Source organism: Beta vulgaris, chromosome 6 (genome assembly GCF_026745355.1).
Source record: "Beta vulgaris subsp. vulgaris cultivar EL10 chromosome 6, EL10.2, whole genome shotgun sequence".
NCBI classification, from domain to species: domain Eukaryota; kingdom Viridiplantae; phylum Streptophyta; class Magnoliopsida; order Caryophyllales; family Amaranthaceae; genus Beta; species Beta vulgaris.
In genome coordinates this window covers 58,971,337-58,995,844 of record NC_079207.1, presented here as the reverse complement: position 1 = coordinate 58,995,844, position 24,508 = coordinate 58,971,337, and the positions used below count along the sequence as shown (strand labels likewise).

General features: G+C 41.3%; 1 non-coding gene and 1 pseudogene across 1 annotated transcript; both read left to right on the top strand.

Annotated features, from left to right (window-relative positions):
- The first annotated feature begins 3,059 nt into the window (after positions 1–3,059).
- LOC130591867 (uncharacterized) lies at positions 3,060–6,375 on the top strand (annotated as a pseudogene).
- Positions 6,376–17,547: 11,172 nt separating this feature from the next.
- Positions 17,548–17,654, top strand: LOC125499224 (small nucleolar RNA R71). The gene has a single exon (XR_007275941.1). It is a non-coding gene; the product is annotated as a small nucleolar RNA R71 (small nucleolar RNA).
- Positions 17,655–24,508: the final 6,854 nt, after the last annotated feature.

Below are 24,508 nucleotides of genomic sequence, written 5' to 3'. Positions count from 1 at the left end.
TCTTCTGAAAACTCTGCTGACACCCCACGAAAATCTGTAACGTTGGGTGATTATATGGATGATATGACTCTTGGTTTTCGTACCAGAGGAATGAAGAAGGCTGCTATTGCTGCCGCCGCTGCAAAGCTCCGAACTGCGAACGTTCCTACCAGGCCAAGAAAGCTCTCTAAGCCTATTGCTACTGAATCATCTGTCGTGCATGGCTCATACAAGGAGCGTGAAACCCCTGTGTTTGGCTCAATCGCTTTGGCTGAACGTGAGCCATCATTGATTGCTTCTCAAATATGGAAGCAACTCTCATCTGATAAGTCAGACAGACTGACTGTCCACACTAGCCCTCTCTTTGACCCACTCAATGTGGGGAGTGACGATGAGACAAGTGATGACATTGTTGACTCATCGCCTCTAAAGATTATCAATTAGAGGAACCCTTACTCTCTCAGTCGAACACTGCTGCTGTTATGGTGACTTCGGCTAAGACAGTTGAGGAACAACTTGCTGAAATGAATAGCCTACTCCAAAAATTAATGAAAGATGGAGAAGAAAAAGATGCTCAAATCCGACTCCAAAATGAGCAAATCGCTGCCCTCAACAAGAAACTTGAGGGAGACGACGCAGCATCAAGACTGGATGGGGGTGAAAGCGAAGGCGATAGTGGTGAAGACGATCGCCGCCCACCCACAGCTCGACAACTTGAGTTATTAGTAGCTCACGCTATCAAAAATCAACTCGGGGAAAGTTCTCAAGGCAGTCATCGGTATGTAAAGCCTTATACCAAAAGAATTGACAAGCTGCAATGCCACTTGGCTATCAGCCCCCAAGTTCCAGCATTTCGATGGGAAAGGAAATCCTAAGCAACACATTGCTCACTTTGTGGAAACATGCAATAATGCTGGTACCACAGATGATTTCCTGGTCAAACAATTCGTTCGTTCCTTAAAGGCATGGCCTTTGACTGGTACACTGATTTACCCTCACAATCCATCGACAGTTGGGATCAAATGGAGGAGGAATTCCTGAACAGGTTCTATAGCACTCGACGTATTGTCAGTATGACTGAACTATAAGACTCACCAGTGGAAGGATGAGCCAGTCATCGATTACATCAATCGTTGGCGCGCATTGAGTCTAGAGTGTAAAGATCGCCTGACTGAAGTCTCTGCTGTTGAGATGTGCATTCAAGGGATGGATTGGGACTTGCTTTATATTTTGCAAGGTATAAAGCCTAGGACTTTTCAGGAGTTGGCTACGCGAGCTCATGACATGGAGCTTACCATTGCCAACAATAGAGGCAAAAGCAACACTTCTTCAGAGTACAAGAAAGAGAAGAAGGATTTTAAGAAAACTGACAAGACTGCCAAAAGTTCGACTAAGGAGTCAATGTCGATCACGACTACCTCCTCGCCTGTCAAGATCTCTAGCAAGGCTGGTACTGAAAACAATAAGGGTTCACCTTCCAAAGAACCTAGGAAAAATAGGCCAACCTTGAAAGAACTCCAAGCAAAGAAATATCCATTTCCAGACTCTGATTTATCAGGGATGTTAGATGATTTGCTTGAAAACAAAGTCATTGAATTGCCCGAAGCTAAGCGTCCTGCGGAGGTCGGTAGGACTTCTGATCCTAACTACTGTCGGTACCACAGGCTGATTAGTCATCCTATAGAAAAGTGTATAACACTCAAGGAGAGAATCATGCAACTTGCAAAGGATGGGAAGATTGTATTGGATTTTGATGAAGTTGTCGAAGCTAATCATGCCTCTGCAATGTTAGATTCTTATTGGGAGGCTCAAACTTTGCAGTTTGGGAGTCTGGAGCCAGTAATTGTACATGTGTTGCGACCAGTTCTTCAAGTTGATGAGGTGCCATTTATTGAGCACAGTAGCCCAACTAGCAACCAACAAGAAGAGGATGACGAAGGGTGGACGTTAGTCACTAGAAGGAGGCCTAGACGACAGTCGAAGCCTCAACCAAAGGTTGCTTGTCGTAAGAAGAAGCACCAAAAAAGGAAAAGCTCAAGACGCTCGAAAGAAAAGAAAAGTCAAAAAAGCATACTAAACAACAAGTATTGCCCATTGACTTACTTGAACAAGACCCACTTACTCCTGTAATCTTGAAAGAATTCTTTCCTGAAGATTACTTTACTACGGTTACTGTTAATGCTACCTCATTCGTTGAGAATAATGAAGAAAAAGAAGAAGAGGGAGATCAAGAGAAGGTTAAAGAAAATGAAGTCTCTGTTAAAGTGACTGTTCAACATTCAGGGTCAGAGATAGATCCAAAGATATTATCTATCTTAGAAGCTCTTCCTACACGCATGGGATGGAGGCAGATCTTTCATTTGCCTCGAGAAATGTGTCGACAGGTGGCTCTTGCACTTCAGCATCCAGAACTATACCTTGACAAAGTGAAAGATGCTGGAGAGCCAATAGAAAGTTCGGCTAAATGCACGTCATGTAATTTTGCCTTAGCCTTCACTGATGAAGACTTATTGTTGGGTTCAAAACCTCACAACCGACCCTTGTTTGTTGCTGGTTATATTTTTGGCCAGAGAGTGAATCGTATCTTAGTGGATGGAGGTTCAGCTGTCAACATCATGCCAAAGTCCACCATGATTGATTTGGGGATCACTATGGAAGATCTTTCTGATAGTCGTCTAATGATCCAGGGGTTCAATTTGAACAGTCAGCGTGCCATAGGCATAATACGTCTTAACCTTGTGATGGGAGAGTTAACATCATCTACTCTCTTCCATGTCATAGATACAAAGACGTCATATAAAATGTTGCTTGGACGACCATGGTTACACGAAAATGGGGTGGTCGCATCAACCCTTCATCAATGTCTGAAATTTTATCGAGGAGGAGAGAAGAAAATAAATGGAGATGTAAAACCCTTTAGCATGACAGATTCGTACTTTGCCGATGCTAAGTTTTTTGAAGATGAAGAACCCTCGAGTGAAATGTTGCCATCTAAAATTCCTTCAACGGGGAAAAGGGGTACAAACAAAAATGGTGACATTCCATCGTCATCAAGCTCTAGGGAGTCAACCACCACTGAGATGCAACAACAAAAATACAGGGAGAAGGTAAAAGAAGAAGTTGTTGCTCAACCCCTTAAAGCAATGAAGAATTCAGTAACTACTCCAGTTTTGCGATATATTCCTAAATCACGTCGTAAGGAAGGGGAATCACCTTTTGCAGGGCATCAGGTCATGAAAGTAGATCCAAAGGAAGAAAAAGGAGTAGATGAGACTACTCTCCAATGTTTAAAGCAAGAAGTGGTTGTTCCTTTGCCTAGAGCCAACCACAATCAAATTGCTAAGCCTCCGACATCGGAATCTGTTGATCAATCTAGGAGAAAATGGCTTAACAAGGGTAAATTTGACCCAAACGCTTATAAGCTCTTGGCGAACTCTGGTTATGACTTCGAAAATCCAGCGTCCATGGGAAATGTTATTGAGGTTGAGCCTCATGGAATCAATGACACACAAAAGAATTACAAGAATATGGCGTTGAGGTACGTCCGACTAAAGTTGGTTTGGGATTTGAAGCTCCAACACCCATCAAAATTTCCGCACGGCGTAGAGGGACAACCTCTTCTTCACAATATATTACTGCGGAGGAAGTCGAAGAAAATGAGGGTGAAGAAGGTGCGACCCAGCAAAAAATATCGGTCTTTGATCGAATACAGTCGCCTGTCATAAAGAACCATACATCGGTTTTTGACAGACTTGGTGGACATGACTAAATGAAGGTGTGAAACCAAAAACACGAACACCCTTACAAGATTCTCGATTCTCTAAGAAGAAGCATCTGTCTTTAAACGTCTTGGCGCATCGACCTCAATTGATAAACAACCAAGACGGTCGGTACTAAGTCGCATCACAAGAAGCAAAGATGAAGTCAAAGGCGAGGACGCACCTCAAAGTGTTATTCCATCTCGCATGAGGCGTACACAGGTGGTAGACATCATTGAACATACACCTTTGAAAGCCAAAGGTCGTGTCATAGTGTTAACAAACAAAGGAGTTCGCCTAGTCAAGAAAAAGAAAAGGATGTTGAATTTGTTTCTTCAAACCATATCACAGGGCATGAGGCTCCTGAAAGTGACGAGGAGATGGAAACAGATGAGGCTCCTAAAACTCTTGAAGATGGGGGGCAAGCCACCGTTGATGAGTTAAAAGAGTTAAACCTTGGAACTCAAGAAGAGCCACGCCCTGTCTACGTAAGCGCTTCTCTTACCCAACATGAAGAACAAAAATATTCCATGTTACTCTCTGATTATAAAGACGTATTTGCATGGAGCTATAAGGAGATGCCAGGACTCGACCCGAAAGTCGCTGTCCATCGTTTAGCCATCAAAAAGGGTGTCAGCCAAAGAAGCAATCTCAAAGACGTTTCAGGCCAGAACTAATTCCTGAAATTGAGGCAGAAGTAAACAAGCTCATTGATGCAGGATTTATTCGTGAAGTCAAGTACCCTACTTGGATAGCAAACATTGTGCCAGTACGAAAGAAAAATGGACAGTTACGAGTTTGTGTGGACTTCCGCGATTTGAATGAGGCGTGTCCAAAGGACGATTTCCCACTCCCCGTAACGGAAATCATGATTGATGCTACCACTGGTCATGAGGCTTTGTCATTTATGGATTGTACAGCTGGATACAATCAAATCCACATGGCTCCTGAAGATCAAGAAGCAACTGCATTTCGAACCCCTAAAGGGATATTCTGTTACAAAGTTATGCCTTTCGGCTTGAAAAATGCCGGAGCTACGTATCAGCGTGCAATGCAGAAAATTTTCGAAGATATGATGCATCAAATTGTGGAATGCTACGTAGACGACTTGGTGGTAAAGTCTAAGAAGAAGGAGAATCATTTACATGACCTTCGTCAAGTCTTCGAAAGATTGCGAAAATGGAAATTAAAGATGAACCCTCTCAAGTGCGCTTTCGGCGTCACCTCAGGAAAGTTTCTAGGCTTCATTGTCAGGCACAGGGGCATTGAAATTGATCAAGCAAAGATTAAGGCCATCCAAGAGATGCCTGAACCTAAGAACCTCAAGGAGTTGCGTGGCCTCCAAGGGCGTCTCGCTTACATTCGAAGGTTTATTTCAATTTGGCAGGCAGATGTCATCCTTTTAGTCATCTCATGAAAAAGGATGCCCCATTCAAATGGGATGACTCATGTAAAAAGGCCTTGAAAGTATCAAGAAGTATTTGTCTTCTCCCCCGTCTTGGGGGCACCAATAAAAGGGAAACCACTCATCCTTTATATCGCGGCGCAGGAGCGATCCCTGGGGGCAATGTGTGCTCAAGAGCAAGAAGATCGTAAGGAGACAGCTCTTTATTATTTAAGCCGAACTTTGGTGGGTGCTGAATTGAATTACTCCCCCATTGAAAAAATTTGCCTTGCTTTGATTTTTGCAATCCAAAAATTAAGACATTACATGCAAGCACATACAGTTCATGTCATCTCAAGGTCTGACCCAATAAAATACATTCTCTCAAGGCCCGTGTTGTCTGGCAGACTTGCAAAGTGGGCTATGCTTCTGAAACAATATGACATTGTGTATGTTCCGCAAAAGGCTGTCAAGGGGCAAGCGATAGCAGATTTTTTCGCGGACCACCCAGTCCCTGCAGAATGGGAGATATCAGATGATTTGCCAGGTGAAGACGTGTTTTTCATTGAAATACTCCCACCTTGGAAAATGTACTTTGACGGTGCCGCTCGTCATGACGGTGCGGGAGCTGGAGTTGTCTTCATTTCTCCAGAAAAGTGTATACTGCCATACTCTTTTATGCTAACTCAACTGTGCTCCAATAATATGGCTGAGTACCAAGCACTCATAATAGGCCTCCAAATGGCAATCGAAATGGGACTTAGAGATTTAGACATTCACGGGGACTCCCAATTGGTCCTAAAACAACTATCAGGTGAATATGAAGTCAAAAAGAATGATTTAATCCCTTGTCAAAGGCAAGCATCACAATTGCTTGACAAACTCGATACCGTCAAGTTAGAACATGTTCCAAGGAGTGCCAACAAGATGGCTGACGCGCTAGCTGGGCTTGCAGCCACTTTGGCACTGGGGGCAGAAGAAAGAATGTATGTACCCGTTTGCAAACAATGGGTTGTTACTCCTGATGACGATGGTGTTGACGAATATGCTGAAGAAGTCGACATAATCTCTGTCTATCAAATCGACAAAGAAGATTGGCGTCAACCAATTATCGATTATTTGGAACATGAAAAATTGCCAAGTGATCCAAACATAAGACAGAGATTCGTCGTCGAGCCTCACGATTTATATATTAAAGGGGACTCTCTATCGACGATCCTTTCATGGTCTTTGGTTAAGATGTCTTGGAGATGAAGAGCAAAACAAACCATGGAGGAAGCTCACTCTGGAGTCTGTGGCGCTCATCAGTCTGGTCCAAAACTACTGACCGTATTAAAAGAATGGGTTACTATTGGCCAACCATGGTACAAGATAGCATGGACTATGCAAAGAAATGTGAAGCCTGCCAATTTCACGCTAACTTCATTCATCAACCTCCAGAGCCATTGCACCCCACAGTCGCATCCTGGCCATTTGAAGCATGGGGACTCGATGTAGTTGGCCCAATTACACCAAAGTCATCTGCTGGACAAGCATATATTTTGGCAGCGACTGATTATTTTTCTAAGTGGGCAGAAGCCATCCCCCTACGTGAAGTGAAAAAAGAAAATGTTGTTGACTTCATTCGTACTCACATCATCTACAGATATGGTGTACCCCAACGAATTGTCACGGACAATGGAACACCATTTTACAATAAGTTGATGAAAAACTTATGTGAGAAGTTTAAATTCACACAACATAGATCATCAATGTACAATGCACCTGCGAATGGGTTAGCTGAAGCGTTCAACAAGACACTTTGTAGTTTATTGAGCAAAGTGGTCGCCAAGTCCAAACGTGATTGGCATGAAAGAATAGGGGAAGCTTTATGGGCATATAGAACGACATATAAATCAGCAACACAATCAACCCCATACTCGTTGGTGTATGGCGTTGAGGCAGTTCTCCCCCTAGAACTTCAAATTCCATCATTGCGAATTGCCATACAGGAAGGCTTGACGTCTGATGAAAACGATAAACTCCGACTTGCTGAGTTGGAGGCGCTTGACGAAAAAAGACTCCAAGCACAACAAAAATCTGAGTGCTACCAAGCTCGCCTGTCACGCGCTTTCAATAAGAAAGTTCGACCTCGTTCCTTTCAAGTTGGAGACATGGTCCTAGCAATTAAGAGACCCATCATTATTTCTCGCAAGACGGGAAGTAAATTCAGTTCTAAATGGGATGGTCCATACGTTGTCAAAGAGGTGTACACTAATGGGGCCTATAAAATTGTTGACGCTGACGGATTACGGGTGGGGCCTATCAACGGCAAGTTTCTGAAGCGCTACTACTCATGAAAAGTAAGAACAGCGTTAACTCCTAAGCAAGAGGATAAACTGCATATGTTGAAAGAAACATACGTGCATTTGAACTACGTTGGCTTGATCTTGTAAAAGCAATTTGTTGACATTTTACAAGTACGTAGGCAGCTAGGGTAACATAAAAAATTACTCGAGTGCAGCCACACCACACCACAAAAGAAATAAAAACAAAAAAAAAATTGTAATACTCCTGGCCCGCAAGAGTATAAACTGTGAACGACGAAACAAAAACAAAAAATTGTAATACTCCTGGCCCGCAAGAGTATAAACTGTGAACGGCGAAACAAAAAAAAAAAAAAAATTGTAATACTCCTGGCCCGCAAGAGTATAAACTGTGAACGGTGAAACAAAAACAAAAATAAAAAAAAGGGGACGATGCGTTCATCTCATAAAAAAATAAAAGCAAATAAAACAAAATATGTGTTCAGTCTCAATCCATCCACTCAAAGGGTTTGATCGCAGATTGTAGTTCGAGAAGGTTCACCCTATGTTGTTCGAGTTGGGAAATCTCATCAGTACTCAAAGAGGTGTTGCTGCTAACTATCCAGGGTTTGTTTCACAGCCTTTATTTGTTCTTCATAGGACATCAAACGGGTTTTGTTAGCCGCCCAACTCATCAGATAAATGAACTTTCTCCTCACAAGCTTTTTGTAACTCAGCTTCTAGATCACTTACCCTTTTTGTGACTGTTGCATCTGTTCCTCTAATAGTTTTTGCTTCTCTTGCTCTTTAACAAAATCGGACTCAGCTTGTTTCAGCAACTCTGACTGAGCACGCATGTCATGCTCCACCTGCTCTGACCGCTGGCGCCCTGCAACTTCTGCCTCTAAAGCAAGATAAGTCTTGACAGACCAAAAATAGGAATCAACCTTATGCTTCAGCGGACGTGGGTCACCCTTAAGGTTTTGTATGCCTTTATACACCATGCGAGCTTCTGCATATTTTTCCTCAATCTCAGAAAAAGGCGATTGTTGCAACATGGTCAGATAGCCTGCTCCAATGCTTCTGATAGCGTTGGTAAAGATGGTAGAAGAATTAGGCCCTGGACAAAAAGTGTTAGAAGATGTAGTAGGAATGTGATCACCCTTTATAGCGTCATCTGAGGCGTTCACATCGTTAGGGTGAATATCCAAAGCCCTAGAGGCGACTTCAAGAGAATGGGGACCCTGAATCGATCGTTCACTACGAGTTGATGAAGATAGGCACATTGGATGAGTCTCTTTCGCTTGGTCCACATGCGTCGAATCCTAGGCGATCCTTAATTCCTTTCCTTTTCTGGTTGGAGGATGGGTATCGCCCTCTACAACCCGATTATCATCTACAATGTCTTGAATGCCCGCATCCAAGTCAGTCACCGTCCTGAAAGGAAATCAATAAATAAAAGGAAGCAATTAAAGGAAAAGAAGGAAAAGAAGGAAGTCGAACTTACCAAATGAAGATCGGTAGGAAGAAAAGGAGAATTTGGTATGTTATCAAAAAAACTCGCAAAGCTCGATGCACCAACTCCTTGAGCCTGGGAGGTTGACTTCCTCTTCCCATTACGTTTGTGTTTAAAATTGACATCGGATTCTGTGTCACTAGTGTCTGCACCATTAATGGAACCATGACGATCTGTGTTGGTTTATTACTGCGGTTGTCAGGAGTGCCTCTAAGACGTAAATCGTCATCTTTTGGCGGCTCCAAACGCTTTCCATCATTATGTCGTGGACCGTGCTTGTACTTTGATGCATCAGTCAGGGCACTTGAACAAAGCATTTCAACATTCTTCCTCAAATCCCCAATAGACACTTTAGGCCACCAGCTAGCAAATTCAGATGTCACCAAGTTTTTCCAGTCTAGTGATTGGCATGGTGTAAAAACACGAGACTGGCTTTCCGTAAACAAAAGCAGCGTCCAATAACGCAAAGCTTCATAGTAAGACACCTGCCGTTCTTGTACATCACGACGCAGTAAGCCAGTGTAATCTTGGCAATAGCCAAACTGTCGTGCAAATCGATGTGGGGAGTAAGGTTCAACATGAAACTTGTCGCAGGAACGCAAGACGAGGTAACCTGATCGAAGAGAAACCATATAACTGAATTTGACAGGGTCTAGTTGACCGTCATCATGCAAAAGGTCATGTTTGTTCTTGTTCAACATGGTGCAACCCACGTTAATTGACGCCCCTGCATGTATAAGACTATGAGCATCATCTCCGTTAAAGAATTTTGATCCTTGTGCACCCGAATATATAACCATCCAAGGACCAGGTGGGACAGGGTCGGCGTCATGGTGAGTGTTGAAATAATATGCTAACCAACCATAAAGGTAATGTGCTGGGAAGAAGGTCTTTGAATAAGCTGGTTTCGGAGCGCTTGCAATAGCATTCAGACCGCGATATATACTGGAAAGCACTGGAACGGCAAGACTAAAGGTGTGCCCACATGCCATCAAGACAGCAATCTCAAAAGTGCTCGGTCTAATCAACCTCTCTTCAGAGTCAGGCAACACAAAAGTGCATAACCAACAAGATATAAAGGCAGCAACATAAGTGTTTGTCCTCCTATTCACACCTTTGAGTCCAAGAAGGTTAAACATATCTGATTCTGCTTTCTCCCAAACAATCGGCTGGGTTTCAATGTTTACGCTTGGATTAGCAGTAAATTTTGGGCGAGACTCAGAGTATCTGCGCCTCTTGGTAGGCTCCTTGTGAACTCTCTTCTGTTTACACCAAAAATCAATCCAGCTTTGAGCGCTCACACCTTTCCTAGAGTGGGGGTCCTTTGTTAGGGTATGATAAACAACAAACAGTATCTCACAAGCTTGAGATAGTAATCGTCTGCCCTCTTTGTCTCGAGCACGCATGATGTTGTAGCTAGGGACTGTCTCATCATAAATTTTTCCGACGATGGGTAACCCTCCAAACTTGTACAAGTCCCACAATGAAATAGACCACTCGCCAGTCATGGTATGAAGTGTATTACTAGTAGGACACCAGCTCTCACAAAATGAGCGAATGATGTCTGGGTTCTTGTCATACAGAAAAAGAGAAGCTTGGACTGCAGGGTAAATAGAACAAGAGTCGAGAATTGACCCAAAACGAGACAAAACATCCTCAGTCCACTCCCAATAACCAGGCAGGTAAACCGCCTCGCCCGAGATCCTCAAACTTTTAGAGCCCCACCGCACCGAACCTGAAATGATTCTGCGACCAAGCATCGATGAAGACGTAGGAAGCTCAAAGTTGTCTCGAACAGTGCTTTTAAGGACATACATCGGAGTTATGTCGTGGGACCCCTTGCTCACCTTTACTGACATTTCACTCAGTAAAGATCCTTTGTTAATATGTGTATGCATGCCATCAGGACGAAGCAATGATTTGTGAATAACAAAAGTAATGCCAGTTCGTAGATCATCTTCTTCATTGTCAATTAAAGAAAGATGAATGTCATCGCCGTGCTTAAATTCTTTGAAGTACACCATCCTGAAAAAAAAAAATGCGTGTTAAAAAAAAGAAAGAAAGGAGCACACAAATAGCTAAGGGGAGAGGGGTCGAACATAATGACTAAGGGGAGAGGAGTCGAATGTCTTCGTCTTCAAGGGACTGTCTGGAGGTGTCAGTGTCGCAGTGCTAAAGACATATGAATAACACCCCTGACAGGCTCACAGTGCTAAAGACATGTGGCCCATCACGACGGAATCCCTGCCTTCGTCTTCGTCTTCAAGGGACTGTCTGGAGGTGTCAGTGTCGCAGTGCTAAAGACATATGAATAACACCCCTGACAGGCTCACAGTGCTAAAGACACGTGGCCCATCACGACGGAATCCCTGCCTTCGTCTTCGTCTTCAAGGGACTGTCTGGAGGTGTCAGTGTCACAGTGCTAAAGACATATGAATAACACCCCTGACAGGCTCACAGTGCTAAAGACATGTGGCCCATCACGACGGAATCCCTGCCTTCGTCTTCGTCTTCAAGGGACTGTCTGGAGGTGTCAGTGTCGCAGTGCTAAAGACATATGAATAACACCCCTGACAGGCTCACAGTGCTAAAGACATGTGGCCCATCACGACGGAATCCCTGCCTTCGTCTTCGTCTTCAAGTGTCATACACACACACACACAAAAAATACACGGGTACACATGCACAAAAGAAAGTGATATGCAGATAAAATATTCTAGACAAAAAGGGTGTAACAAAATCATCACCTCACTAGTTTTGAGCTTCTGCAACGCTTCAAAGATAGTCTAGAAGTTTATCTCGCAAAATTTGATTACTGCAAGTCAAACATAGTATGTCAAAAATCCAAACTGTTGAAAAAGAAAAAAAAAAAAAACAAAATCACAAAAGCAATTCCTAATACACTAGTTTCACGAACATGTATGAGGATGTTCATGATCATGATGTCATAGGAACAAAATTATCCATCAAAACAAACTAAAAAAAAAAAAAGAAAAACGTTAGTCATAAACAGTGCTGTCCTCAAAACTCCATATATGGAGTTATAAGACTTCACAAAATCTCACAAAACCTCCATTTTCTTTCTCCTCAACCATCCAAAACAAAAACAAACAAACACCTAACTTTCTCTGTCATCAAACAAAAAAAAAAAAAAAACCCAGGCAATGGTGCCCAAACGCCGGCAAAGAAAAAAAAAACAAAGGCTTCGAAAACACAAACCCGGCCGAGAGAGATCCGCCGCCGCCGAGAAAGTCAGCCGAAAAGAAGCCACCGAGACTCCAGTCGAAGGGGTAAAAAATCTACAAAAAAAAAGGAAGTGAAATTTGATAAAAAAGTGAATCTTGTTTCATCAATGAAGTTGGAGATGCAGGATCTTGCTGTAATTTCAACAACATTGCCTCTAAAATCATCTAGTTCATACGTTACATGAAACAAAAAGGAAAAAAAAAAAGTTGCAGCGAATCAGTTCAAGATGATCAGGGACTTAGTATCTATGTTGATATAAATCATGATTTAGTCATCACAAGGCTAAATAAATATTGTGGTAATCTTGGTCCTTGATTATCATCATGGCAAATAAAACAAAGTCATATAAAGAAAAAAGAAAACAAAGAGATCAATCATGGTGATGATCATATGGTCGAAGAAAATTTTTTTTTTTGGCCATCATGAATTCATAATACACAGCATTACATGTTACAGTATAATACTAAAAGTATTTCATGCTAATTAAATTAAAAAAACAGAAAAAAAAAGCAAAAAAAATAAAAATAAAAGAAGAAAGAAGCATGATCAAAGAAATACTTGCACTGAAGTGATTATACAGAAGTCTAAGGAAAGCTTCAAAAAAAAAAGAAAAAAAAAAGGAGATAGTGGCTTACGTTGACTCACAAAAAAAAAGGTTGAAATTGCACTGATGAAGAAAGACGAGCCCTTGATACTAGTTTGTCAGACTCGAGTTGAAAGGCGTCGCAACTCGCTAGTTTGTTAATATGGGATTCGTGTATTTATAAACGGGTGCACCAAAAGCCAAAACCTAGTAGGATAAGTTTTATTGTAGTCGATAACAAAGAAATCCAAACCGGATTAAAATTGAAATTCTCGAATCTAAGACTTGATAGAGTTGTAAAAATTCAAGACTATTAAAAAAGTTTTTTTTTTATCAAGCAATCATGGTGATTGTCACCTAATTGCTAAACCAAATACAAATTCGAGACCTTGTCACGATTAAACACTTCAAATCGTGTACGTGACACTATCTCGAGGGGGTTTAATTGAGACACTAAAAATTTATTAGTGTTTTACATTAAAATAAATTGATTATTACTGAGCTAAAATATATATGATTAGCCCAATTTAATTAATTTAGCCCACTCAAATATAACATATCCAAATTAAATTAAACAAATATAATTTGGGTTCTAAAATATTTGGGCTAGCCCAGATTATTAGTCCAAATAAGGTGGTCAAGTGGCAAAGGTAAAAAGACTTCCAAGTGATAAACGGGCCCAAACCCATAAATTACCAAGTCCATGAAGGGATCTCCATTCCCTATAAATAGACTTCACATCTCTCAGTTGAGGGGACGGAAAAATCATTATTCTCAAGAGCTCATAAAATTCTCTTAGAATTCTCTCTGCAATTAGTCAACAAGCACATCAAAATTGTGCCGACTATTCAGATACACTCAAACATATTCGACTGAGATTCAAGCTTTGTCAGCCCTCATTCGAATATACCTAAACAAAACTCAAACTCAGGTTGACGTCGACAAAACGTCATCCCACACTCAAACTCAAATTGACGTTGACAACAATACCACATTGGAGCACCTTAGCAACAGTTATGCTTGCTCTACCGTGCCCTCCATATGCCAAGGTATGACAATGGTTCAAAACCGAGGTCATCTCATGATTGGGCACACACCTTCTTAAATAAGAGCGAGTCATCCCAGTAGAACCTCAAAACTTCTTTGAAAAACCGTTTTCTTTGTTTGGATTTAAAACCATGAGGCTCAATCCCACAAGCCAAATAATTCGCATAGTCCACGAACCATGGAATCTCATTCTTCAGAATGGCGAATAGCGCTTCTTCTCTCAAATCTTCTTCAATAGGGATCTCGTCCAAATCCAAGAGCTTCTCATCAAGAGGGAGGCGAGAAAGATGGTCAACTACCATATTTTATGTCCCCTTCTTCTCTTTCATCTCAAAATCGAACTCTTGAAGAAGCAACACCCACCTAATGAGTCGAGGCTTGGCATCTTTCTTACTCATCAAATAACGGACCGTAGTATGGTCCGTATACACAACAGCTATGTCAAGTAACGGCCAACATCTCCTTCTCCATAGTTGCATAATTCCGTTGAGCGTCATCCAAAGTCCTACTTGCATAAGCTATCACATGTAGCCTTCCTTCCTTTCATTCCCAAGAACAACACCCACTGCAAAGTCACTAGCATCGCACATTAGTTCAAAACGCAAGCTCCAATCCGGAGCTTGCACAATGAGGGCAGAAATAAGGGCTTTTTCCAAAGTTTCAGAATCCTTAATACAAGACTCATCAAACTCAAAATCTACATCTTTTTGGAGTAGATTCGTCAATGTTTTGGCTATTTGAGAAAAATCGTTGATGAAACGCCGGTAAAAACCCACATGTCCAGGGAAATCACGAACTCCTGTCACCGAGTTCGGTGGCGGAAGCTTCTCAATAACCGAAACCTTTGCCGGATCCACTTCAATGCCCTTCTTCGACACTTTATGCCCAAGGACAATGCCTTTCTCGCCATAAAGTGACACTTTTCCCAATTCAGGACGAGGTTCGTCTCTTGACACCTTTTCAATACACATTCAAGATTAACCAGACATGTGTCAAAAGACAGACCACACACGCTAAAATCGTCCATGAACACCTCAATAGAATCCTCTAGCATGTTAGAGAAGATTGCTGTCATACACCTTTTAAAAGTGGATGGGGGCATTACACAAACCAACGGGCATCCTTCGATATGCGAATGTCTCATACGGACAAGTAAAGGTGGTTTTCTCTTAGTCATCCGGATGAATGGGGATTTGAAAGAATCCAGAATAACCATCGAGAAAGCAAAAGTGTGAATGACGAGCAAGCCTCTTCAATATTTGGTCAATAAAGGGAAGGGGGAAATGGTCCTTGCGGGTGGATTTGTTCAACTTCATGTAGTCAATATAGACTCTCCACCCAGTGACAGTTCTAATGGAGATTGTTTCTCCTTTCTCATTCTCAACTATATTCATGCCTCCCTTTTTTGGAACCACATGAATCGGGCTCACCCTCTTGCTATCTGAGATAGCGTAGATGATTCCCGCGTCACGCAGTTTCATGATCTCCTTTTTCACAACCTCTTTGAGATTAGGATTGAGCCTTCTCTGATGCTCTATGGAGGAAGCATTACTATCGATGAGATGGATATGATGCATAGCAAGAGAAGGGCTTATCTCCTTAATGTCATCAATCGAATACCCAATGATATCTTTATATTTTTGTAGTATCTCAATCAATTTTGATATAGAGATGTCATCAAGACTCGAATTTACAATAACATGATAAGTACATGCATCATCAAGAAAAATATATTTGAGAAAGGAGGGAAGGGGTTTGAACTCTAACTTCAGAGGAGGCTTAGCACACTCCTCTTTGTCATTGGATGTAGCTAGAATATCAAATGCTTCATTTTGTGTCTGCTCAATGGTAATGTCAAGAAGCATGGAGAGTTTGTTCACCTCTTCCATGTCCACGCTAGGGGCTTCGGTAAGAGTAGCATACAACTCATCCCCTGTGTGAACCACACTCGAGGCATCCTCTATCTCATCCTCCACTAGACTTACCCGGAAAATTCTCTCCATCATAGACCTCTTCAAAGTCTTAGAGAACTCAAATACAACCCCCTCATTGGCCACCTCAACCGTGATTAGATCGTTTTAGCAGTTTATCACGGCACCCAATGTCTCTAGAGCTTCTCTTTCAAGAATAAGAGGAGTCTCCGGATCTTCTTCCATATCCATTACCAGAAAATCGCATGGCACAAACACATGCCCAACTTGAATTGGTATATCCTCCAACTCACCATAGGGAACTCTCACTGTGCGGTCCGCCAATTGAATCGTTTTTCGTGTAGGATGAAGAGGAAATTTAAGGTGCTTAGCAATAAATAGAGGTATCAAATTGACACTCGCTCCTAAATCGGCCAGTGCACTCTTAGACTCTAAATCACCAATCTTCACCGGCAAGGTAAAACTCCCGGGGTCCCTTTGCTTCTTGGGCATGGTTCATTGCACAAGAGCACTCACTTGGTAGGGTAGGGTGATAAGCTCATCTTCAATTTTACGTTTATTAGAGAGAATCTCCTTCAAGAACTTAGCATAAGTCGGCATTTGAGACATAGCCTAAAGAAAGGGGTTGTTAATTTGCAGGCTCTTCATCATGTTGAGGAATTTAGTGAAATTGTCACTCAATTTTCTTTCTACCAACCTTTGAGGATAGAGAATCGGAGGCACATAGGTCTTGGTTGGTGGAGGTGATGGTAATGGAGTTTTATCACCAACTTGGACTTGTGACTAATCATTTTTCACTACTTCTTCTTTTTCTCACTTTCCTCAACTTCATCCTCCTTCTCAACAACTTCAACTTCTTCTTCCTTCTCTAACTCCCCATTAGGCATCTTAGGACCCTCATAAATGGTTCCCAACCTCAAATAAATGACTTTGTCTTGATGGAGGTTGGGGTTAAGGATGGGTTGACCCAGAAGTTGATTTGTGAGAGTTGAGGGATTCTTCTCGGCTACTTGGGCGATTTGGATTTCAAGCATTTTGTTATGGGCTTGTAGCTCTTGAAACCTTTGCTCATGATTTTGGAGAATTTGGTTCATGGATTGGAGTTGTTGGAGAATTTGAGAGAGGTTGGATCGGGGATGGAATGGTTCGGGATTTTTTTGGGAAATAGGATTAGAGGGAGGTTTTTGGGTATTGGCTCTTTGATGTGGAGCTAGGTAAGTGTTTGACCCTTGTGAGGATGAAGCACCTTGGTTATAATTTTGGTTATACCCTCGCGCATACCCTTGATTCTGAGCTTGGTTGTACCCTTGTTGAGGTTGATTCCATCCTTGTTGAGGTTGGTTGAAGCCTTGGGTGTAGTTTTGTTGAGGTTGTCTCCAACCCCCTTGTTGATTGCTTCCATACCCTTGGTTCCCTTTATATCCATCTCCTCTAGAATTTATCGCTGCCACATGCTCCGAGTGGGTATCTCCATAATAAGAAGTATCATTGTCGGTACAACCACAAATATCACAAGAAAAACAATTTACCTGTCAAGGATTAGATGAGGCGAGATTGATCTTTGAAAGCTTTTTGTCAAGTTGGTCCATCTTGGCTTGAATTTGATCCATGGGGTCTAATTCAAACTTCCTGCTCTTTTTCGGTTGAACACCTCTTCGTCGTCCACCCCATGAATAGTTCTTGATCACTTCCTCTATAGTGGATTTAAGTTGCTCTTGCAGGATCTTAGAAAGTTAATCTCTCACTCCAGCATCAAGGTTGGCACGTGACATAGGATAAAGGCCGTCATAGAAAAACCGCATGAGGAGGTTTTTATTGAACTCATGGTGGGGACACGAATGGATCATCTCCTTAAACCGCTCCCAAGCTGCCGCAAGCGTCTCATCGCTCTCTTGCTCAAATGAGGAGATCTTCCTCCTTAAGTCTTTCGTCTTCCACTTCGGGAAGTATTTCTTGAAAAATGCCATTTTGACTTCTTCCCATGCAGTGAGGAAATTAGAAGGCAAGCACTTGAGCCATGATTTTGCCTTTTCGGTAAGAGAAGATTGGAACAAATGCATCTAGATATAGTCAGGGGAGACATTATTTGTTGTTATCATAGCACATATCTCAAGAAACATGTCAAGATGGTCGAGAGGATCCTCATCCGACCCCCCCTCCCCACAAAATTGCTCTGCTTTCACCATCCGAGTATACTGAGGATGAATGCTAAAATTTATAGTTGTGGTGGGGAGACGAATACCACCTTGAAGAACATAGGAACCCGGATTTATGAAATCCCTAAAGAGTTGTGGATTTGCTTCACCCATTTCTGATTCAACTTCACTTGTTGTACTTGAGACTGGTGAAGATGGTTCGGAACCCAAAGACAAATTTTCCAAATTTTTTCGAATCTTTTGCAATGTACGGTCAATTTCAGGATCTAAAGGCAAAGAGGGTGAACCGTGAGCTCTTCTTCTCATGTAACACAACAAAGCTAACACAACAAGAATGTCAGCCTTTAGCGTCCGCAAAAATCAGACGCTAAAAACGCGGAATCGGACTAAGCAAGCTAAACTAAAACAAACTTCAATTAAGCAAGCTAAACTAATAAAAAAAGAAAAATCAACTAAGCAAGCTAAACTAAAACAAACTTCAATCAATAGCACCATTTCCCCGACAACGGCGCCATATCGAGAAGAGGTTTTTAGGTACCAAAAATCGCTTTTCAAACAATACTTTCAAAACCTCACAAGCAATTACTAAGAAAATAGTAAGGGAAAGTCAAGGGTTGATTCACAGGGAAAATGGGGTTTATTAAAGTCTATCAAGTATAAATTACCTAATTGAAGGGTATTTGGGAGTTTGAAAAGGTTTGGTAACAACTATGACTAGCTAATAACAAGAACAAGCAAATAACACGAGTTAAAATATCAGATAGGAAGACGCTAGAGTTAAGGTTACTATTATGAATAAGAATGGACAATGAATGTTAATGCGATTGTGAAGTAACATAGACGATTATGCAAGGTTTAGTTTTCATCTAAAATACTCGAGTTCTCTCTTGAATGGTCCTCAAGAATAATCACTTAATCGATCAACTAAATCCTCTCTCGAATGGTCTTTAGTCAATTTATTAAGAGATTCGATAAATTCAGAAAACCCCTAATAAAGGATCCCCTTAATTTCTAGCCAATATCTTGGCCTAGAAATTAATTAAGTTGATTCTTGGGGATGATAAATGAGTAGAAATTCGATTTAAGAACATTTGAATTCAAAATACCAAAGCGTAAATGTGATCAATATCTATCCTAATGTCTCAAAACACCAAGATCAATTCATAAGCTTCTTTAAAACATCGCAATCACATCAACAAAACATTTAAAAACCCTAATCCATACTTTCGCCCTAACCCTAAATAAGAAACTACTCACTAATCATGAATTCTAAGCAATTAAACATAAAATCTATAACTAATCTAAGGCTAAACATGATTAAGAGATAGCAATTATGAGACTATAAGAATGAAGACAAGGAAGAAAAAGAATAACCACGAAAAGAATGAAATAAAAACTGAAACTTCAAATTAAATTGAATAAAAAGTACTTTAATGTTATCGGAATCACAAACTATGATTAATAAATCTCAAACCTCAATAAAATTCAAGTGTTTATCTTTCTAGTATGAACCCTAATAATTCTCTCTAAAAACTAGAATAAAGAATAAGTCTAAAACTAAACAAAACTATCGTTTTTAATGAAGGTCAATTTTTTTCATTCCGAAAACGAAGGGTGTGGGCGCTACAAAAAGAGGTGCGGGCGCATCAAGCAGAGGTGCGAGCGCACCGTTGTCAGATGCGGACGCACCTAACCTTTATGCCTCAAACTTGGAAATACTCGTCAAATGGTGCTGGCGCATCTATGTAGTGCGGGCGCACCTTATGTTTGGTGCGTGCGCACCAATGTGGTCTGTGTTTTATCTCTGAAACCGCGAAGGTGCCGACTCACCATTGTGTGCGGTGTCTCCAAGCGTACCTCAAGCTCCTTCGGTTTCTCTAGCTCTTCCCCTTAAGCCATATCTCGCAATACTTGGCCCCGAAAAGGGTCATACCTGTAATGAAAAGACGAGAAAACATGGTGAAAGCATATGTACTAGATTTTTGATCAAAATATATCAAAAATCTAGCAAAATGTCACTATAATCAATCAATGATCCAGTTAGGAAGTAGAAAGGGAAATGAGGAGAAAAGAGGGGAGTAAAGAGAATAAGGGGGACCAAAATAAACCAAAAGGAGGTCATAAAGTGCGTTAGAAACGCACTTATCAATGTACATTAGATTCACGTGTTTTATGTTTTTTGGGTTGCATTTTGACCCGTGTCTACCATTAGAATGGTAGACATGAGTCCACCATCTATCAATTATGGTTGGCTATGAGTCCACTAATCCATTATGTAACTATTGTCAATGATGTATGTTAGTCAATACAAATCTAACACTAGTAGTTATGAATGATAAAACTTGAAGAATGTGAATGCAACTTGCTTAATATAAAGTCAATGTACGCTTGTCATTGTTCTCTTGATAATTGGGTGTAGAAAAAATGTCGTAGATACTTTCTTCACTAGGTTAGACTGCCTTATATACTCTTGACCCCACGCCTTGGTAGTTGCGTCAACAGGGGCGAGATCCTTGGGTAAATCCCAAGAACTCTTAGACTTTTTTAGACTTTATTCTGCTTCCATTTGCACTTTCCTCCTTGTTTACTTAGTCTTTCACAATTATATGTAATCAGTTATAAGCTTATTTTAGACCATCCGCAATAGTCATGTTCTAGACGAACTGTCTGACGCTACCTTGGTCTAGACCTGCATAGAAAATTGACCATAACAAAGGCATGGAAGCAAAGGGAACAAATTGTCAAGATAAACTAAGAAAGATGTGAAATTTGCTCCAAATCTATTTGTTTATACTTGGTATGACAACAGATTTTCATCATCCTAGTAGGGTGATGAAGCATTACAATAGCAGCCTATTTATACTATTTGAAGTAATTACAATATCGAACAAACTAATGCTTGGATTAAGGAAACAATTAACAGCCTAATGAATAACCTAATATGTAAGCTTTAAACTCCAACACTTCATCAAACTATATAGCTAGCTACTAAGGCGATCCAGGCAAAGTAGTACCTACCCTTGCAATGGCTTACATAAGGTGCTTAGATATAGAATTGATAAGAATTTAGGGATTCCAAATTTAATGGGGAACCCGAAATAAGGTAAAACAATATCCTCTCCCCTTAGTGATCACGCGAAATCTTCTCCCCTTATTTTCCACTCCTCCCTCGTGACGGCTGCCGAGAGAGAGTTGGGGAGAGAGAGAGAGGGGATGCGCTGGTTATGCTCTGGTGAAACTCAATGCTTTTTTCGTCCTCATTTTCTCTCTCCTCACTCCCCTCTGCAATCCCTCAATCTCTTTCTCTCTCCTCCGAAGCTGATGACATCTTCAATTCCGACGACCTTCTCTCTAAGGATTTCAATGATTTTCAAGCTTGTCATCGTCGCCGCCTTTCATCTTCAATCTAACACTAGTAGTTATGAATGATAAAACTTGAAGAATGTGAATGCAACTTGCTTAATATAAAGTCAATGTACGCTTGTCATTGTTCTCTTGATAATTGGGTGTAGAAAAAATGTCGTAGATACTTTCTTCACTAGGTTAGACTGCCTTATATACTCTTGACCCCACGCCTTGGTAGTTGCGTCAACAGGGGCGAGATCCTTGGGTAAATCCCAAGAACTCTTAGACTTTTTTAGACTTTATTCTGCTTCCATTTGCACTTTCCTCCTTGTTTACTTAGTCTTTCACAATTATATGTAATCAGTTATAAGCTTATTTTAGACCATCCGCAATAGTCATGTTCTAGACGAACTGTCTGACGCTACCTTGGTCTAGACCTGCATAGAAAATTGACCATAACAAAGGCATGGAAGCAAAGGGAACAAATTGTCAAGATAAACTAAGAAAGATGTGAAATTTGCGCCAAATCTATTTGTTTATACTTGGTATGACAACAGATTTTCATCATCCTAGTAGGGTGATGAAGCATTACAATAGCAGCCTATTTATACTATTTGAAGTAATTACAATATCGAACAAACTAATGCTTGGATTAAGGAACAATTAAGCCTAATGAATAACCTAATATGTAAGCTTTAAACTCCAACACTTCATCAAACTATATAGCTAGCTACTAAGGCGATCCAGGCAAAGTAGTACCTACCCTTGCAATGGCTTGCATAAGGTGCTTAGATATAGAATTGATAAGAATTTAGGCATTCCAAATTTAATGGGGAACCCGAAATAAGGTAAAACAATATCCTCTCCCCTTAGTGATCACGCGAAATCTTCTCCCCTTATTTTCCACTCTTCCCTCGTGACGGCTGCCGAAGACGCCGTTGGGGAGAGAGAGAGAGGGGATGCGCTGGTTATGCTCTGGTGAAACTCAATGCTTTTTTCGTCCTCATTTTCTCTCTCCTCACTCCCCTCTGCAATCCCTCAATCTCTTTCTCTCTCCTCCGAAGCTGATGACATCTTCAATTCCGACGACCTTCTCTCTAAGGATTTCAACGATTTTCAAGCTTGTCATCGTCGCCGCCTTTCATCTTCCCCCCCCCCCCCCCCCCTCCCCCTCTCTCTTCACCATGATCGTCTTTTTCTATCTCTTATCACTAACTCTTAATTTCCATCGCTTTTTTTTTTTCTGATTTCTAAGAGGAAATACATTTACTTATTCTGTAGTTATTACTCCTTTTTTTTATTTGCTACATTTTTTATAAATGGTTATTTATTTTGAATTGCTATATTTTTCTTACTTGGTGTACTTGGCCCACAATAAAGTAATAATTTTATATTTGTTCTTTTCTTTTACCAACCAAAAGTACTACTTTTTTCACCTTTTCTCATTATTTTACATTAAATGGGTCAAAAAGTACACTCCAAATAGTTTGAAAGTGACATTGTAAAAATTATTATACATACAACAATGTAGCAATTAAAAAAAATGGAGGGAGTAGTCATTAGTCACAAATTATAACAAAAAGGGAGGAAAATAACATAAAAGTGAGTAATAATAATATGATTTTCCCTCTAGATAAATGAGAATTACGTGCGTATTTAATATTTATTGTAATTTAGAGAAGTCTAACTTTAATGGCATTCTTGGGTTAGCGTGGCTATTTAAGGATTTTTAGGGTGTAAATTGTTTTGTTTTGTAATGATAACTCACACTTACCTATCAAAAAAAAAAAAAACTTTAATGGCATTTAATACGGTGGCTAGGTTGGTTTGGTTAGCTTAATTCCCAGCTACTTGCATAATTGCATTTCCCTGGGTTAATGCAAATCTAACTACTTCCAAATGAATGACTTGCTCTGACCATTATGATTATCTGAAAAGAACTGTTGGAGTATGATATATTCCTCGATCATTTATAGATTTATATATTTGGACTTCTTATTATATATATATTTTTATATTGATAGTTATATATTTTCTTCCTATATATTTGAACAAATCCAATTTGATTATTACATTTACGGTTTTTTCACCAAATATCCCCGACAAATCAAGAAATTAATCATATACCCTCAATGTTTCAGAAATGCACCGTATACCCTTGTGTTTCGAAAACAGTGCACCAGATACCCTTTTTCTAACTGTCCTTAACCCACCGTTAGATTTATTTATGATTTTACCATCATTAAGCCCTAATCCTAATTTAACCTAACCCTAACCCTAATCTAATCCTAATCCTACCCCTAAACCCTCTCCCTTACCCTAACCCTACCCCTTGGCAGCTCCCACCCCCTCCCCTCCACCCCACCCCAGCCCCTACCCCTCTACCTCCCCCACCGTCGATGTGCGTGCCGGCGCCTCCCCCACCCCCACCGCCGCTGCTTTTGCCGGCCTCCCCCACCCCCACCGACGCTGCGCGTGCCGGCCTCCCCACCCCCTGTGCATCCGTTCACCGCCGACCACCCCTCACCCCTTCCCTTCGAACACCAAACCCCCACCCCTCCCCTTCGAACACCGGCTACCATGAAGCTGCTTTTGTCGGCCTCCCCCACACCACCGGTCTCCCCCACCCCTCCCCCACCCCTCCCCCACCCTCAAATCGTCTTCCTCTTCCCTCCCTCGAATGATTTCGTCAGATTTGGGTAAGATTTAGCTAGCAGGGGGAGGGGTTCCTCGACGAAAATAGAGAGGGAAGTGCGTGGTCAGCTTCGCGGGGCTGTGGGAGGGAGGGGGAAGGGGTGGGGGTTGTGGCAGAGGGGGGGAGGGGGTGGTAGTTGCGATGGAGGGAAGGGGAGGGGTTGGGGCGGTGGCGGGGGAGGGGAAGGGGAGGGTGGGGTCGTGGGGTTGCGGCAAAAGGGGGGGTGGGGGTTGCGGCAAAGGGAGGGGGAAGGGGAGGGGCGAGGCTGGGCTGGGCTTAGGGTTAAGGATTAGGGTTTAGATTTTAGGGTTAGTATTTAGATTAGGGTTAAGGATTAGGGTTTAGATTTTAGGGTTAGGAGTTAATTGTGGCAAAATGGTAAATAAAGTTAACGATGAGTTAACGGCAGTTAAAAAAGGGTATTTGGTGCACAAAAATGAAAAGTCAGTGGTATATGGTGAATTGTTGAAACATGGAGGGTATATTGTGAATTTGTTGATGTGTCAGGGGTATTTGGTGAAAAAACCATTACATCTAATAACCTCGGATATACTCCCTTCGCTCCATTATATAGTTCCCGTAT